Source organism: Motacilla alba, chromosome 4, assembly GCF_015832195.1.
Source record: "Motacilla alba alba isolate MOTALB_02 chromosome 4, Motacilla_alba_V1.0_pri, whole genome shotgun sequence".
Lineage (NCBI taxonomy): Eukaryota > Metazoa > Chordata > Aves > Passeriformes > Motacillidae > Motacilla > Motacilla alba.
Window position 1 is genome coordinate 4,931,558 of NC_052019.1, and position 18,695 is coordinate 4,950,252.

An 18,695-nucleotide genomic window follows, 5' to 3' on the forward strand; every position below is an offset into this window, starting at 1 on the left:
GTTTCTCACACCAGGGTTGCCCACAGACATTTGTATTTCAATCCAGATGAGCCCTTCAAACAGAGCCAGCCTGGAAAGTGGCAAGATTTGAATTTTAATTACTTTATTTTCACACTTAATTACATATATTTTTCACAAACCGTGGTTGCAAATGTATCAAATTCATTTGAAGAAACAGGCTTTTTTTTTTTTTCCTTCTTTGTTTTGCCCTCACTCAGAAAATTCAGTGTCAAGAGTCTGATTTCATGAACTCATTTTTCAGCATTGTCATGCAATTTCAAAAAACAATTTGGAAAATCAATGTGAAAAATTGCTATCAAAAGCTCAAACTAAGCATAAGCAGCCATATCTTCGTGGAAAGGAAAATAAAAGTAAATTAGCATCTTACAAATGCCTTAAAAATAAAAAAAAAAAAAAGAAGAAGAAGAAAAGCAGTCAGGAAGTAAATTGGAAATATATTTTTGCTGTTTTGTTTTGTCAGTAAAATAACAAGTTTTCCCTTCACATTCCCTGCAGTCTCTGCCAGTTCCACATCCTTGTATTTCATTCACAGCCAGTGATTTTGTTTACATGGTCTTAAAATGTCGTGACTGAAGTCGGAGCCAGTCATGCAGTTAATTTAAAAACTGACAGATTGTATAAACTTTATTAAACAAAAATAAGGTTTGCAACAGCAATGCAGAAGACTTTGTTGCTATGAGCAAGTGGTGCTGAAATACATGGGAATTTTATGTTCCATCAATTCAGTGTTTATTGCTTCAGAATTTTCTTCCTTTCCCTCCTTGCCTTTTTTTCCTCATAAATGATTAACACTAAAACCAAACAAAAAAAAATTAGTTATAAAGCAAGAACAAAGAAGCATGGTTCAATCAAATTTTACTGCAAAACTTCTTTTCCTCCAAATGTTTCTGCACTTGATGTGCAAAATTACTGTTTTAACAGACAAGATCTCAGAAATTGAAGCAGAATTTGGCTCTCAGGACTGTTTAACTTCTCTTGCTGTTTCTCAGTTCCAAGACAGAGGCTTGGAGATTTTGGAAACCCGGGTTTTAGTAATGACTCAGCCACTAAATTTTGCATCCGTTTGGGCAAATCACTTATTTGAGGCTGATTTTCCCCTTTCTTCACCTGTCTCATGCAATCCATTTGAGCTATTTTTCTGTTTAGCAGTGGCTGCTGTAGAGCCCCAGCCCAGGAGTGAACACACACATCTGTGCACTCCACTCCCTCTCACACAGAGACTCTCCCAAACCTTTCCCTCAATCTTCTGAGTGCACCTTTGCTGTGCCAGTCCTCATCCTGCCCTCCAGGCAGATGGAACTGGATGCACCAGTCCCAACATCCCAACACAGCCTTTTCTTTATGCACATAAACATTTGGGTACTTTCAGGTGTGTAAATAAACCCACACAGATACAAAGCAGCATATTAAACAGGATTTAGTATTTTTCTCACCTTGCCCAATATGAATATTCAAAATTAATAATGAGGTTTAACATAAAAAACATATTAAATGTTAATCATAATCTCACTCCAACAAGGTGTTTAATGAGAAGGGGCATAAATAAAAATCAAGTGTAATGATATCCTGGTAGTACTTACATCATTTGGAGATCTGCTAGAGGAAAGTCACCAGAATTCTTTCACTACGAGCTAAATTCAGTTTCATTAAGGGCTGAGGCAAAACATCTTGTTCAGGCTGAGAGTGGAGAGCATACAAATGGACATTTACCATGCAGAAGCAATTGGTTATTATTAAATGACAAAGAATTACCCCAAATAGAACAGGGTTGGTTTGGTTTTTTTTTTTTAGATAGGCATTATCTGTATCCAGCTATACAGAGAGATGACTTCCATGTTCCAATTTGAAAAACACATTATAAGGAGAAAACAGAAGAATTATATGGAAGAAGCTGTTAACAGCAAAATGAACACAAAGCTGTTTGGACACACATTAGAATGTGGGTGCAAGCTTCTCTGAGCAAACCACAACCTTCCCAAAGTGCTGCTGCAAACACAATCCCCTTATTGTTGCATGCTTTCCAAGCAATATACCACCATAATGCTCAGCATCATAAACATTTTTATTGCTCCAAGTCCTGGTGAAATCTATGGCACCACAGCCCTGTTTATTGCACTTGGACCTTGTGCATTATGGAATTGCTGCCTCTATTGGTCATAAAACAACGTTCTGGTCACAGAATATATCCCAGCAGCCATCTGAGCCTTAGTCTGCTGCACCTTCTTAGGCAGTATTACCACAATTTATCCTTACTCTGCAGAATTCTATTAAAATCAATAATGCAGGCACCTCACTCACCAAGCAGAGTGTGCCTCGTAAAGATTGCCTGCAAAAGCCTTCCATATATTACTCAGTAAGTTGCCTTTATGAAATATACATGTGACCAAATTGCAGACTTAATGTTTTATGTCTCTTTTATCTTCTTTCTGTAAAAAGCAGAGAGAACTGAAGAGTACAAGCAGGCTTCCTGTTTACCTATCAAAAGCGGGAAATACAGAGTACTCATAGGGCTTAAAAGTAAAATGATAAATAGAAGTAAAAACTGATAAATCAGGTAAAAAGCCTATATGGGTAGGTCCAGTCTTTGCACTGCATGCTATTATCAAAAATGCTATTTGCAGAACTATGAAAAACAGCCAATGGAATCTACCTTTGGTGAGCAAACCAGAATTTAGGATGGAGGAGATTTTGAGAACTCATTCAGATCACCTACACACACATTCACACATTGTTTAGAACAGAATATACTTTATTTATACTAAAATTGACACTTTTCCCCCAGCCTTTGCTTACAAATCACTCTTGGTAGGTATACTCTCAGAAATCTAGTCCAGTGCTTCATTACGCTTAAAGTTACAAAGGCTTTTCTTAATGTTCAGACTAAATACCCCCTGCTTTAATTTCAGCCGGTTAGGATTTGCACTCTGTGGAGCAGATATGGAGAATTTATGGGCTCCTGCTTCTCAGCAACCTCTGATGTGCTGGAAGAGAATTACCACACCTCCCTTTGGACTTCTGCACCTTTGACTAAGAGAATCCAAATCTTTCCAGCAGGCAATTAAGAATTCCTGCAGCCCAGGGAGCTCTTAGCAAAGGTGCCTGAAGATTTGGTTATGCTAATTTTCAAAAAGGAGAATTTCTTTGGAAAAAAAATGAGGTGTGAACATCATTCCTAGACAATGATCACTGGTACCTGGGCTTTGAAGGAGCTGGGTGAAGTGTAGACAGCAAAGCCTGAAGGGATTTTTCCTGCTGTCATCCTGCAAATAACAGAAATTTTTAGGGTAAACCAGCTCTCCAGAAGGAGAGGGAAAAATGGAAAACTGTAGCCTTTGCATGAAGTTAGCCCTTCTCCCTAAGCCTTCCTCCACACTGGGATTTTTCTCTCCAGAGCAGTGCTGTGATTTCTCAAGGCAAACAGGAGCTCACAAGGATAGTTTGCCCAACTCCCAATCCCTCAAATATTTTAAATGTTTCGGATGGGCTGGAAGCCAAAAACTGGGGGACTTACCTGCTGAGTATAGATACACATACAGACAAAAATTGACGTTTGGAGTGCTTAACCACACATTTTCCTCCTCCCTAAAGCCCCAGAATTTGGCTTCACAACCTTGAGCACCATCTACTGGCTTCCCCTCTGCTGACTTCGTGCATCTGAACCACCAGGCATTGTGTTTGTTCCACCAGCACATTGCAGGAGCTCGGGGTGGAGAATAAAAGACAGCTTGAGACCAGCCCTTAAGTTGGACTCCGTTTCTATAAAATGTTTGTCAAACAATTTTGAGTAATTAACAATTTCATAATAATCAAAGTCTGTGTCTGGACAATTTTCAAAGAGATAATAAGGCTTAACTGAGCCAGTAAATGATTTTGCTGTGCACAGTTCAAGCAGCTGTACGCTGTGCATTGCAGATTCCATCCTTTCTGTTTCCTCAACTCAAGCGACAGTTCTTATGGTAAAATCATGAAATAAAGCCCACATCCCTAAAAATAATAATTAAGCACTAGGGAGCAGTAAACAAGCATAATAAAGTTAATAGTAAACAGTTCGTTTCTAGTGCTGTAAGAAAAGGGTGTAGCTCAATTTTCAAGTCTTTATCAAAATTTGCTTTCATTGGAGGGTTTCCAGATTCTCTGTGTTTTTCTTCCAGAAAATCACTGACAAGCTAGAGATCATGTCTTCTTTTACTCATCCTGTTGTACAGAAACTACAAGTAAAGCATCCTACAGGAATTCTATGGATGAAGACCCACAACAGAAATACACAGAGTGAAATAATTCAAGGTGTTCTGAGAGTTTTATGCCAGAATCTCTCTTCTCGTCGTGCCACAGTCACACAGGTTTTTCCATATATCCTTTTGTGACCCTATAAAGTTCAGCACGGAACCCACTGCAGCAACAGAGCAAGATTTCCAAATGAGATGGAAATGCAAGGCAGAAATAGCATCTTCAAATTTTGTCTGTAGTGACACTTCCATGTTCTTACTCTACAGCCTAGATTCAGATGTAAATTGTGCATTTTCTGTGCTGCAAAGCACTTTGAGTTATTCTTCAGCCCTCACTAATTTCTAGAGCTTAAATTCACTTCCAAATCAAAGATGTGAGGAAGGAAAAATTACCACAAAACACTCATATCTGTCATTTTTATACCTTAGGAAAGGGAAATTACCATAAGATGTATGAATAAAGTTAAGCAATCTATCCATTTCAAAAACATGGCTTGGCAGCTTGACTCATGAAACTTGCACAAAACTGATTATTTTTATTTTTACACAGCCCTGTTCAGGCAGACGCTTTGTCAAGCTACGTGCACAACGTAGAGAAACACTGAATTCATTTTTCTGTGATAAAATTATACCCACAGCCATAATGGAAAGTTAGTGGGTTTAAGTGTTTGTCAGAGCTCGAGTCTTGGACTGTTCAACATGGAATGAATGAGAATTGAGATATGTATAGATATACTGATATATAGATTTATAGATAGGTACATATTTATAGACATATAGATAGTCAAAGCTCAGGGTTCCACCCTACTTTCAGTGAATAAAAATGAGTAGAGGGAAGCAGAATATCCATAAAGGATCATAAAGAATGGAAAATACCTCCAAGATCATCGAGTCCAACCTTCTGGAACGCCACATATTTTCTGTATCGGAATCTTGACAAGATGTTTCTAAAGAGTAAATAAATTCCTTTCTGCCCCTGAAGGGCCTTAGCCCTTGAAAGAGAAGATGAATTTTATGTTTCTTCAGCATGGTCTCATTTGAAAGAGAAGATGAATTTTATGTTTCTTCAGCATGGTCTCATTTGTGTCTCACAGACCTGGCAGTGGGGCACCAGGAGAAGCTGAGCTGCCCCTCCTCTGTCTGAGACTCCCCAGTGAGAGGAACCTTCAGCTGATGGGGGATGATGGAATTCCCACATTTCACTCCTCTTTCAACTTCATAAGCCTGAAAATTCAATTAGAATTGGCACTCCTGGTACATTGCTCTTACTGTCACAGGCAGGACCTGTGTGAGGGTTTTTAATGAAGCTGCAAATGAAGCCTGACATCACCCCTGACCCAGCGGAGGAGCGGGATGCACTGAGGGGTCTGCCAGCACCACTAGAGGGTTTTGATGTCCCCCCACTGTCCCTGATGCCAGCTCAGCCCCTCCACGTGGCTCAGGAGTAGAAATGAGCAAGGGGAGAAGCAGGAGTGAGAGCAGTGATTTGGTCCCAGAGGATTCAGCAGGAGATTCTGACACAGAGCCTCTCCGGCACCAGGGCCGGCAGCTGAAGCTGGTTAAGTGATTCCAGCTGTGAGCTGACTGCCACGGAGAGAAGAACCACAAAAGCCTTTTCTAGGGCAGCCAAGTGTAAGGAAGTCATGCAGACTGAAAGCTTTCCTATCATTCCACTTCAGCAGCAGTCACGACTGCTCCTTTTCAGACAGCTCAGTCTGCTTTGCTTTGCTTTACTCACCAGTAACTGGAGTACACAGATCTGCGAGCTCAAACCCAGCAGGACTCACTGTGAGCTCAGTTCTGTTGAAGGGAGAATGTTGTGAATATATCAGGTGAGTTGTTTTTAAAGGGCAGAGAAAAATTTGCAGAGATGAGAGTTATCTACTCCTTCCTCTCCAAACCCAAAGGAAAACTAGATTTGCACTTGCCATCAAAAACATGAGCTGCAGAAATAAAGGTAAAATTGCTTTGCACCAGTTACTTCTCCCAGCATAAACCACCACTGGATGAGACTTGAATTCTCCCCAGCCCAAAAATTCACTGTGCATTAAGAAATGCAGTTAAAATCACTAAAAGCTATAAGTGTTTTTGTGTTTGATCCTTTTCTTTTCAGAGCTACGTTCGTGCAAATCAAACAACCCCTGAAGCAGAAGGCTGGGGTGCAAACATTGCTTTTACCAGAAAGATTTTGTCAGTTTTTCCCAAAGCATCAGGAAAAAACTCCCAAACCATCATATCACATTCTCAGGCTGGTGTTACCCATTGGAGCAGTTTTCTCTCTTTCTTCCTGTGGTTTAGTCAGGTAATCCTTACTGAACACTCAACAATTCCTTGCTCAATCTTGCATCTCCCATAAGAATGAGCATAAATTTATCTTAGTGCTTGAGTCACTCAGAAGAGTACTTAAAAATGCCTACTCTGAGCTAAAAAGAAGCTTGGAGCTTTTTTTTTGCCTCCAACTTCTCTAAAATTGTTTTGGAAAAAAACAAATACAATGCTTTAAAACAATTCAGCTCAGAACTGGTGCAGGAAATGAACTGTTTATGTGGCTTTATTTATAGCAAGCCTCTAAAAATAGTGATGCTTTCTTCCACATTCAGGAACAGGAGAATAGGACAATATTAGTCCTTCAAAGAAATGATGGAGTGAAAGACCAACCCCAGAATTCCTTTACTGAAATAAAGAGCATCATAAATAGCATGCTAGGAAGGAGGAGTACAACAGGAAGAAAGGGAATGAAAAATTTTTGCTGTCTCACTGAAAACATGTATGACTCATATCCCAGTCTTCCTTTTTTTTCCTGAGTGCCTCACTTGAGTTGGATGAATTCCCCCCATAAAAGCCACATGGAACAGAATCACAGAAATAATGGCAAATATCCATAAAGGATCTGCTCTCTGACCCAGAGAGGAGGGAGACCTGACTGCAGAACATGTGCTGACATCCTTGTCTGTATCTCAGGCTGTGTTTAGAGTCAGGATGCCTGTTTTAGAGGATTCACACATCTATGAAGAGGTGAATCACCCATGTGTGTCTCTCCACAGCTATAAAGAGAGTTTAAGATGATTAGCTCAGTTCTGGATAAATATGGCCAGACCAATTCCACATGAGGGAGTTATCATATCTATGAACAAACCAAAATTAACCTCCACAAAATCACAGCACGTGCAGGTGAGTCCATCCTTGGAGCATGATCTGGTCTCCTGCTCACTGACTACCACCCTGCCTTTCATTACTCTGCCCTTAGAGTTCAATGTTCTTCTGTGAAACACCTCAAGGGTTTTCTCTCTCTCTAACCAACAACATTCACATTCTGCTGGGGAGACTTTGGAGAGTTTTGCCTCTCAAAGCAGGTTCTCTTTTTATATAGAAAGTGTTGGGTTTTTTAGAGACTTTTTCCTCTTTTTTCTGTATTAAACATTGAGAAGGAGTGAAAAGTCACTGTAAAATCTACCAGTTTGTCTTCAGGGCCAGGAAGAGACTGGGTAAGGGCAGGGAAGAACCAGCAATTTAACACCTCTTCTTCAGTATCTGCCTGTAATAGCCCACTTACAGAAAAATGTTAACAGCATTTCCAGAAAGTTCAGGGAAAGCTAAAAAAAAAAAAAATTGTGAGGGTCAGGAGATGAATGAAAAATGTTTTCCTTACAAGAGATACCTATAATGTGTTCTCAGCCTGTGTACTGCTTTTTTCTTTTTCCTTCTCCACAAATACCTCGACAAAAAGAACAAGCTTTGTAACAATAGAACCTATCTTCCCAAAGGGGAAAAAAAACCCCTAACAACAAAACAAATTGATACTCTGGAGAAATATGTTGTCAAAATCCATAGCACAGCTTTAAGATACAAATGTGAAGGTGCATCCCTTTGTGATCAGGAGTATGTCACTCCTTTGTACTGTAAAGAGGCTGTGTTTTTTAATCTCCAGAATGGCAGGAAAACAAAGCTAAGCAGAGAAATGGGGCCAGGCTCTGCCATTAGGTACACTTGCCAGAGGTCCCAAGCAAGAGGGTTCTTTAAAATTCTTTAATTAAAATTCAAAATTTGAATTTTCTGAGACAGAGAAATGGTAACAGTCGATAGTAACACCAAAAAATTAACTCTTCTGCAAAAATACTCTGTGGTATTGTGATATCATTTAAAAAAAGAAAAAATCTACAGAAATTCCCTGGAAATAGAAATTAAACCAGGAAATAGACACATTCTTCTCAGTCTAGGGTGAACAAAAATTCTAGAGTGGAACAGCTTTCACTGCTGCTTTTCATACAAAATTATTTGACCAGATGCTGTTCCCCATGATGTCTGATAAACTCTCTTTCATGGCTTAGTTATTTCTGCACCTTATAGCATTCACTGGACATGAACATCATCTAGTGAGCAAATACCCAAAATGTAGGATGGAAAACAAGATCTGGCTTGTCACCAGGAATCAGCAAGCAGACAAGGCTCCAAACTACAGTGTAGGTTCATTATGAATTTAATGTGAAGTCAATAAAAGCTTTTAAGCACTTCTGAATGACAACTAATTAATTCAAATTTTTAGGTTTTAAAATGAATATTTCTACCTTTTTTTTTTAAATTCAGGAAAAAATATAATATAATGAGGGTTAACAAGAAACATGAGTACTTTGCACTGAGTGCAGGGGATTGGCATTTTGAAAAATTGGCCCAAATTGACATTAAGTTGGTAGAACTAGGTGTACAAAAGTAAGGTCAGATGAAAGAGTTTTTTTACAGAAAAGACACTTAACGAGATGGACTGAGAATCTTTTTTGTCTTGGTCTTAGGCTTGATATATGATTTATTCCCAGCCTGCTTCCTTTTTTATGTTCATTAATGATACATGGCTTTGCACAGGGAATCTGGCATCAGTGAAGGTCACTGTGTGTCCACAGTAAGTGAGGCAGGATTTAGATTTGCTCATTATGGACTACCAGAGATACATGTTTGCAATAATACAAAGGCATCCAACTAAAACCAGAAAAAAATCTGCCAGGCTTTTTACAAAGTGATTATATCTTTGAATTTCACAACCATTAACACATTCTGGTTTCTTTCCACCTAGGGAAAGGCATATGATAGGAAGGAAAATCACCTCTGGGAGGAGAGCACACATATTGTTTGGGTTAGCTGATGTCTATCAATTTATAGCTTAATTTAGGTATGCATATAGGCTAAGTTTGGCTGGAGAATTCCTTGTCACATCTATTTAAAATAGAGTTCCGGGTAAAACAATCCATCAAAATTTATTTCTTGCTTCATGAGAGCTAGAAAAAGTGCTTAGATCCCAACTGGGTGTTTCAGTGCATCTTCTGCGAACACAAAAGCAGTGGTCTTCAGTTAATAAAAAGGATTCAAAAAGGAAGGGTTAAAAGTCAATTAGATTAATAAAAAATATTTTTCTCACTGATTTTCTTTTAATTTTCAATGAACAGTGGTAGCAGAGTCACTTTATTTGCCCCAATTTGTACAAGAGAGCAGCTCCTGTATCCTCCCCTTCCTTCCCTTTCACATTCAAATAATCCCTACTTGTGTCCCAGTTTGCAAATGCTTTCACACATCTTCAGCTCCAGATGGGTGAGAGACCCTTTTTACCCTCATATGACCCTTTTTACCCTCAAAAGCAGGAGACAAGTCCAGGCATCAGGGTTCACAGGACAGGAACTCCTCAGGGGAGAATTTGCCTCTCCAGGATTGCTTTCCAAGAACAGCTTTCTGAAATAACATCCATCCAGCAAACTTAAGCTGTTGAGACATATTTTTTGGTTTTCTTACTGATATCTCCTCCCTTTTGTCCCTCCTTTCAGTGCCTGTATTTAATGGTTGGATTTTTTTTAGGCTAACTTGTAGAAATAGGGAGTTTATATTCTCCCAGCACGGCAATTAGCAAGTGTTCTGTAAATACAAGCCACAGAGTTCTTCCAAGAAGTGGAATTAAAGCCTGTCTTTTGAAAAGACATTTAATCTTGTGCTGAAAAGTACACACACAACACTTGAGGACCTCCTTGCCTCCCGAGGAAAGTTGTTTCCATGTTTAATTTCCCTCAGCTCTAGGAAACCAAATCCTATTTCTGGCTGAACTCCCTCCATCTGCCTCTGCACATCCACATTTCATCTCCCTTTGCAAGAGCAAGAAGCCTTCTACTATCAGATTTCTTTACTGTCTGCTAGCACCTCAGCCATAACCTTGGCTTTTCCACTAGGAAAGCAATTTAGAACAGAATTTGTAATCCTAAACCCCCTGATTTACCATCCTGTGCTGAAGAAGGGTCGTGAGCAGTATCTGGATGTTTACATTTCCCCATGTTTGAAATGATCAGCCTGGTGGGGAGCTCATATGGACACCATGTGAATACCGTATTCCTTACACTTGCAAAATCAAGGATCTTTGAGGTCAAGACACTTTTCTGGTGGGGAAAAATTTTACCAGCTTTATCCACATTCAGGTACTAATTTTCAGAGATGGCCTGAGAGACTTTGAGGGTAGGTATGGCTGCAGGAATGAAGCTGAAAGGACAAAAAACATCTTCATCAAGGAACCATCCCTCATCATCTTGTTACCAATACAAAACATCCTAATGTGTATCAGAAACTACAAAAAAAAAAAAAAAAGTCAATATCTAAACATATTTGAAATCTGTAATATCCTGTAAATATCTAAACATATTTTATGATCCATATGTATGTGCACCATGAGTGTATAAATATATATATTTATACATATATGCATGCATTGTGGTCAAGCTTTTTTTTTTTTTTTTACTTCCACTCATGAAAAGACAAGGAGGTTTTTTTTTTCTCTTCTGATTCTTCTCACTGGCATCTATTTTCTCCTGTAACACTGGTTTTTTTTCATAAAATGTAACACCTTGGGATAAGATGACAGGTTTGTACTCCAGTTTTGGAGCTTGTAGTCATCACTTCCTGGAGAATATCTGCACTGGCCTTTACATTTCTAGGCCAGGTATAGAAAAGCATCATTACCTGATGTAGGTTCAATGGAAAATAAGTGAATTTCAGTGATTTCTATGTGAGCAAAGGGGCCCAGCTCTGTCAATCAGCAGCTCCACAGCATCAGCACTTGCTATCCCAACTTGCTATTAACGCCACACATCAAGCAAGAGCAAATAGACTTGTCTGGCTGCAGCAGCACTGAGGCTGTGTCTTCTCAGCTGCTTTAAGGACAGAATCCCACCCAGAGTCTTTCTGTGCATTCAAATTGATCATAACTTGCATTGGTTTGTTTTCATTCTCAGAGGTAGTGCTCAAGTCAGAGAGTACATTTTTGCCAAAGGCATCCCATTTGTCAGGCCTTCAGTGACCTTTCTGTTTTCAAATTAAGTCTCCTTGTAGCTCTTTTCAAGTTTACAATGGCATTCAGCTTAAATAAAGCAAAACAGTTTGCAAAATATCAGTTTCCATCTCACAAGGCCCTGTGCCCTCCATGGTGGCAAGTCAATTGATCTGGCAGCTCCAGTTCTCATGAAAGTGGAAATTTCTGTGGGTGATCAGGGGTAGTCGTGGCCTTTAGGTCACTAATAGCCAATAGAAAGAGACATTTTCTTCAGATGTAACAAAATGCACGCCTGGTTTTGAGTCCAGAGGTAATGAAAATAACAAGTTATTTCATTTATAAAGGCTATAGGAACTAAGTGTGTTAGTAAGGACAGATTTGAAGCCTTTATGATTATCTCTACCACTCTTTCGCAAGGTATATAAACATCAACTGTGACATGGGATTTGGTTTTTTCCACTCACTGGCTGCAGTTTCTTAACATGTGAAGTAGTTGTTATTATGAGAACATTAAAGACATATGCAGTAAAGTGGGTTTTTTTTCCCTCATCTTTCTGTGGGAATTCATCAAACCCAGTTTGGGAAATATCTCACAATAATACACTCTTGTTAGGACTCAATGGCAAAGGAAAATGGCTTGAATTTCTTTTCATAATTTTCTTAATGCATTTTATGCACAGAGAGCATGTTTTTCATAAGAGAAAGAAATATGAGCTTAAAAGATTTATTAATTGGTTTGGGATTTTGCTCCAAGTGTGGACTAAAGGTTTCTTTTGTTGAAGTGTCAGATGAGAAGAGCATCTCTGCTGTCAGGGTGACACTCAGATCAGATCCTGCTTGGTTCATCTCCCTAAATACACAAAATTCCCCGACTGGGTATCAGATAAATGTGTACCAAACTGAAATTCTCTATGATGAGATATTGCCACGTCTCCTCCCTTTGGCAAGGACACTTTTCCAGGGATGAGGGTGGATTGACAGGCAGACAGGAGGAGCAAGGACTGAAAGCCAGACTGTTCCACATCTCCCAGTTCCTGCAGCTCTACATGAGTCTGAAGGTTTGATTTTCTCTGTGGTGAGGGTAGGTCTCTGCTGCAGATTCCACAGCAGACCAAGGCAGCTTCGTGTGAGCTCTTGCCTTCTGTCCTTAGGCTGCTTCTCCATGCCTGGAATAGCTCATTGAAAGCAGCAGCTATTTCTTTGTTATACACGAACTCACCCTTAGATTTGTGGGTTTATATCCTTATATCAGAGTGTTAAACAACTATAGGATGGGTATAATTTGCTACGCTGTTTATAATCTGATCAGTCCTTGAAAATCAGCCTAACTCCAAACACCCAGACTCATCTCTCCCTGAGAACCAAGAGCAAGAAAGCTTTTGTAGTAAAGCTCAGGATTCAATCCCGCCTGGCAGGACCATGCTCAGCCTCACTCCAAAAGCTGTCAGAAGGAGAAGGAGAAGCACAGAAGAACATGATGGTGCTGCTGTGGCTGTCTGCAGCCATTCAACTCCTCCATTCATGCTTCACACCTCTATTTTAGAACACGAACCATAAATACAAATTAAATGACACTACACTCTTCAGTCATACATGGGTGGATGCCCTTCCCCTCAGGTAATGTATAAATTGCCTGCTCTGAAAGAGGTGTTTAAGGTGAACTGGTTTTATTGCTTCTAACCACCTGCCATTATTACCCACCTCTTTTCATTTGAAAGCTATAAAAACATCCCGTTTTTCATGCATTCCAGACAAAACCTCTGGCTGGCCGAGCTGGCTGAAAGGAGCCATCTTTCAGTGTGACAGTGTAATAGTGTCTTTTCATCTCAAACAAACAGCTTCTGCCATAGAACTGGGCTGAATTCATAATAACTTCTCTGTGCAGGACTAGAGTCCTTTCAATTCTGCACATCACTGTGCCTTGAACAGTGGATTCTTCAATGTCAGCATTCACAAAGTAGCTCATAGATACAGTTGCCTAATAGATATGGTGCATTCATTCCTGCTGTACATTATTCCCCTGAGATTTTAACAATAATTTATCATTGTTTTAGAGCAGGCTGGCTGGCTGAGTTGGCAGAAACACACGTATAAATTTTTATATTTGTTCACAAATAAGCCCTGTCAGATATGGAGATTTCTGATAGTAAATGTGCATGTTGGTGACAACACACACCATGTCAAATGTCTGGTATAACAAAGCAGCACTTGAAAAAAGACTCTCCTCTAAAATTAATTTACAAATCCAGTGCCTATCAAATAGAGTGAGTCCATTTCTTTTGATTTCAGAAGATGGTTTCTTTTAAAACACGAATTAGGAGATCATACCCTTGTCATCACTTGCAGAAATGGCAGAGATATTAAAGACCTGTCAATCTTTAAGAGTGTAAAATGCACTCTAAGTGTATTTCATTACACTTCTAATTTGGAAGAGATGGTTTCATAATGGTTAATGCAGATCTGGAAATGGAAATTAAAGGAAATCTCTAACAGATAACCCAGAATAGCAAATTTTGTCTGAGGCCAACATTTTGTGTTTGTTAAATTAGTGAGAACATACATTATAATATACTCACCTGCTTTTATTCTCATTACAAGTCACAGAGATGGCAGAATGGTTGATGTTGGCAGGGACCTCTGGAGGTCATCTGGTTCAACTCCCTGCTCAAGACTGTGTCCAGACAGCTTCTGAGTATTTCCAGGGATGGAGGCTCCACAGTCTCCTTTAAGGTATAAAAAATTAGTTTAGCCTGATGTCCAAGATCTTTCACCAGCAAAAAAAAATTCTGAACATGTTGCTTTAAAAACTGACATCTCCTGTCTGTGCAGGGGCAGAAAGAGGGTCTCCAGGCAGCTGAGAAAGAAAAGTTTCTGAGTTTTTTAATGGCATGCAGCACTCTCCCCTGACTCTACCAAGCCTTAATCCAAAGGAATTTTTTTTTTCTGCAGGAATTATGTGAAGGATCCTAATTTCTCCAGATTGTATTGTCCTCATTCTGTTGATTCTGTGCAATTAAATATTGATTGGGCAGAATTTAGGGATAATTCTTTTATTTTGTGAAGCCCATAGTTCCTTCCTAATGTTCAGATCTTTAGTTATTTCAGTGAATCAATAAATTTCTAATTGTTTTCTTCCATCTTTTGGGTCAGCAAACTTAAACCCCAAACATGGATGTGAAATATTAATTTTGGGTTGGGTTAGAATGGGTTTCTGCTATGAAGAAACAGTCCCAGACTCTTATTTTGCCTGGGAAAATGGTCTTTATTTAAATATGCTGTTCAGCTTGGCAAGATATTACTGCTAAAGAGGAGATGGAGAAGATTCAGAAATAATAAAAAAATACAAGAATTTTGAGTATCCTTTAATTAAAAAGAAAATGATAAGGGCGACTTACTGAAAACAACTGAAAAGCTGATTTCCCAAAGATGTTGACACAACCTAAACATTATTTTCCCTCACTTGCTGCTCTGAACTCTCCCCTCCTACACACATCCCAAAGTCCAGCTCATTCCTCTGTGCTCTGCTCCACTGACTCCATTTCCTTGTTCCCATGATGGTAATGTGCTTTAAAAATAGCTCTGTTTAGCCTTTAGCTAAGACAGCTTCAGATCACCACAACAGATGCTTTCCTGAGCCAATGGGGTGAATTGCCATCCCATTTTTCAGCTGATGGCATTGTATTTCAGCTTCATTAAATGAAGTTTAAGCAGCGCGAGAAAAGCCATTCCTGGGCTATTTCATGCTCCATAGAATCATCAGTGGGCTGTTTTTCACCAGCATTGAGGGAGAAGGTGAGGGAGAAAGGAGCCTTCTGTCACCACAGGTAGCAGGGAATGGGAGTGCAGTCTACCAAAACTACACGGAGTCGTGCTAATGTGCCTGCAGGAAAAGGCAGGGGAAGCCAAGCCCAAATAAATAAAGGAATTGCGTGGAACAGTGGCTTAAAACAGCAAAAGTGACTCTGTGTGGCAGAGAGGTTATGGTGCAGCGGGAGCTAATTCAAACAGGCACAGTAAATGCAAAAAATATTTAGAGAAAAAGAGGATTTGTGACCGAGTGCTTAGAAAGCAAGAAAAAAGAAGCTGCAAGAGCCCCTCTAGCACTGCTGCTGCTGCTGCTTTAATTATCCTTCTGCTACATGGGATGTTGAACTTCCCAGATGGTCCAGGCAATTTTAATGCCAACTTACTCTGAGACAAAACTATGAGCCAGACACACGGTAACAGGTATGAAACAAGGCTGTCTCAAAAGAGAGAATATCACCAAAGAGCAGGTGAAAGTGAACAGAAGACCCCTGCTCCCCTCTGGGAACTCTGCTTCCTTCAGGACTCCAACTGGTGCCTCTCTGAGCTGAAGGTGTTTGGCAGCATCCAGGAACTGCCCAGTGTTACATCTTGCACTTGCTTAGACATCGACCTCTTCTCAAAGAGCTTTCATTATTTTACCTAAAATCTGCCTAGCACAGAGCATCTCCGAGCATATGGGGTGCTAAGAGCAGCTAAAACTGAGTGAAAAAAACAAAAAAATCAAGAATTTTACTCTCCATAGCATACTTTCATTTTGAGATCACAGTTATGTAGCTGAAACTTAACTTTTTATTTTTGTATCTTCATAACAGAAATCATAGAGAGGTTCTCTAGTGTTGATGCAAGAAATAATTTTCTCTGACTATTCAGCCTGATGTTACCAACAGATGAGAAAGATTCTCCCAATATTTTCCATGCCAACATTTTGATTTATCATCAAAAAGTCTTCCAATCTTCATGACTTATCAGCTGATGAGTTTAGTTAAACCTGACATTTCGGAATAGCTCAGCTTGATTAAATTCAAATTTTTTTGCTTTGTAAATCAGAGGCACTACGACCCTCAAATTTTAGGAAACCTCAGGGAAACTTCCATTAATATTTAAGTCAGTGTTGCTTTCAACTGTTTTAACACCATTGAAAGTCAGAAAAACCTTTGAAAATATGACTAAGACACTCTAGTACATCAGATGTCCCATTAAAAGAGCAAAGAAATAAAATATTTTCTGACATAAATTCTGCTCCAGTAGCAGTTTGAAATTGTGTACTAGAAATAAGTAATCCTAACCAGTTTTTCTTCTCAAAGACCCCCTCTATTTTCTTGTGAATCTCACTGAGTTGATGGAAAGCAAGAACATTTCTCCAACTAGGGCCCAAGTGATAATTACATATTTACAAGCATATTTATTGGGAACAATTACCATTAATAAAGGACTATGATAAAGTCCTTTAAAATCAGAATTGTGCAAGATGAGCAGGAGGGGACCCTTCAGTTTCTCACAGGACAAGAACCAGTGTTAAGTATCAAAGCATCATTAAGTCCAAAATACAACAGAGGAAATGTAATTTAGCTGTGGAATTCACTGGACTGAAGAGCTCTGGAGGGAAATGGATTCAAAAAAGGAGTTACATGTGTTCATGAAGGATATTTCATTAGGGTTATTGGGCTGAAAAACAAAGGAAAAAATAAATTATGTAAAAGCTCCTTTTCCTCTGACTTTTCCCACGTGAAGTCATGTATGCACAGTGCTAGAATCATATTGCAATGTAAAATTAGGAAAAGTGGGAACAGGCAGAAATACAGGTTCTGCTGTGGAAAGAGCAATGTGAATTCAAAGGGAACTAAAAGGAGGAATCAAGAGAAGAAGCCTTGGGGACAAGACTGAAAGTGCTGCCATGAAATTCTGACAGGACTCTGAATTTTAACCACTGTTCAACACACACTTGACATTTTTCTGGCTCTTTGTATGCTTTGACCTAAAAGACGAGTGAGCAGGCTGTGTCAGTCTCTTGTCCCTGAAAGAATCTGCCCTGGGCAATTTTCTGAATATCTGTTAAATTGGTATTTGATTTACATAGAGGCTTCACATACAATTCAGAAAACAATACTCTAAATTTAACCCAAAGTTTCTGCTGAAGCTTGTCTCATCCCTGCATATCAAAAATTCCCCTAATGTAAAAACACTTATTCAGGGCTCTGTTACCAGATCTTCCCCCTTTTTCCTAAATCACTCTCAGCAATAGGGACCATTCTGTGGTGGGTTTTATTGGGTTTTTTGGGGTTTTTTTAAAGGAAAAAAATAAATATTAACTTTAGAAACAAATTGAAATGCATAGCAAGCTTTGGATACCTTCTTTCCCAAAGGGAAATGATAGCAGCCCTTAACCTGTGACTTACCTCAGGAAAACAAAAGCTGTTACCTGGGTCTGTGATTTCAAGCACCAGGGCATGATATTCAGTTCAGAAAACCCAAAGGACATATTTCTGAGTGCTGAAGAATAGAGAAGAGGTGTTTGAGCACATGGAGAACTCTGTCCAGTTCTGGGCTCCCTAGTACAAAAAAAAGATGTGCACATTATTATTAAATTACATTAACAGAAAATGTACCTATTTCACAGAATTCTGGTCTAGACAAGAAATTGATCCACTGGCGTATGCACAGTAAATACCATTTTTTCATCAGACTTTCATTAGCAGTCCTTCTTTAAGCCTTCTTCTAGGGCCTTTGCAATACAAACAATGCCATCAGGCCAGGCAGCAAGATTATGAACACTGAGCCAAGAAATCCTCAGGGAGAATGCTCTGCCTGTTGAATGAGTTTATGGGATCCATGGTGTCTTCCCTGCCCTGGATCACCTTTTGTTTTGGACAGAGACTGAGAAGTTCACAGATTTCTGTCCTGTCCATGTTTGTATTGCCACCCATGACCTACAAGAAGGGCATCACACTTTAATTATATTAAATGTAATAATAAGATTTCTGTTTCAGAGCTGTCTGGGACAGACTGGAATGTTGTAGCCACATTTGCAATTTCTGTCATTAATACATACCTTCAACTTTATTTACCATCTTCTTCAGCTTAGATTTCCCCTTCCAATTTGTTTTAAATTACACAAATTTTGGGGTTTTTTTTCCTTCATTCATTTCCTTCATTCACTCCACTGTTTCTTCTTTGCTGTCTACTCTGCAATCATCTGTCTCATCAGAACCATATCCAATGCATCAGGACTCACACAAATTACTAAAATCTGAATAAAAGGAACACTGACATATAAACAACACATTAAACATATCCTGGCCCATTCCTAGAATGTTTATAAACCATAATGATATAAATCAACAGTAAAA

The 18,695-nt window shown here is 39.2% G+C and overlaps 1 long non-coding RNA gene across 1 annotated transcript; it reads right to left on the minus strand.

Annotated features, from left to right (window-relative positions):
* Positions 1 to 1,607: 1,607 nt before the first annotated feature.
* On the minus strand, positions 1,608 to 17,831 carry LOC119700786. The gene is made up of 3 exons (XR_005256877.1): positions 17,745 to 17,831; positions 14,118 to 14,264; positions 1,608 to 1,698 (listed from the first exon to the last, which is right to left on the minus strand). It is a non-coding gene; the product is annotated as an uncharacterized LOC119700786 (long non-coding RNA).
* Between the last annotated feature and the right edge of the window lie 864 nt (positions 17,832 to 18,695).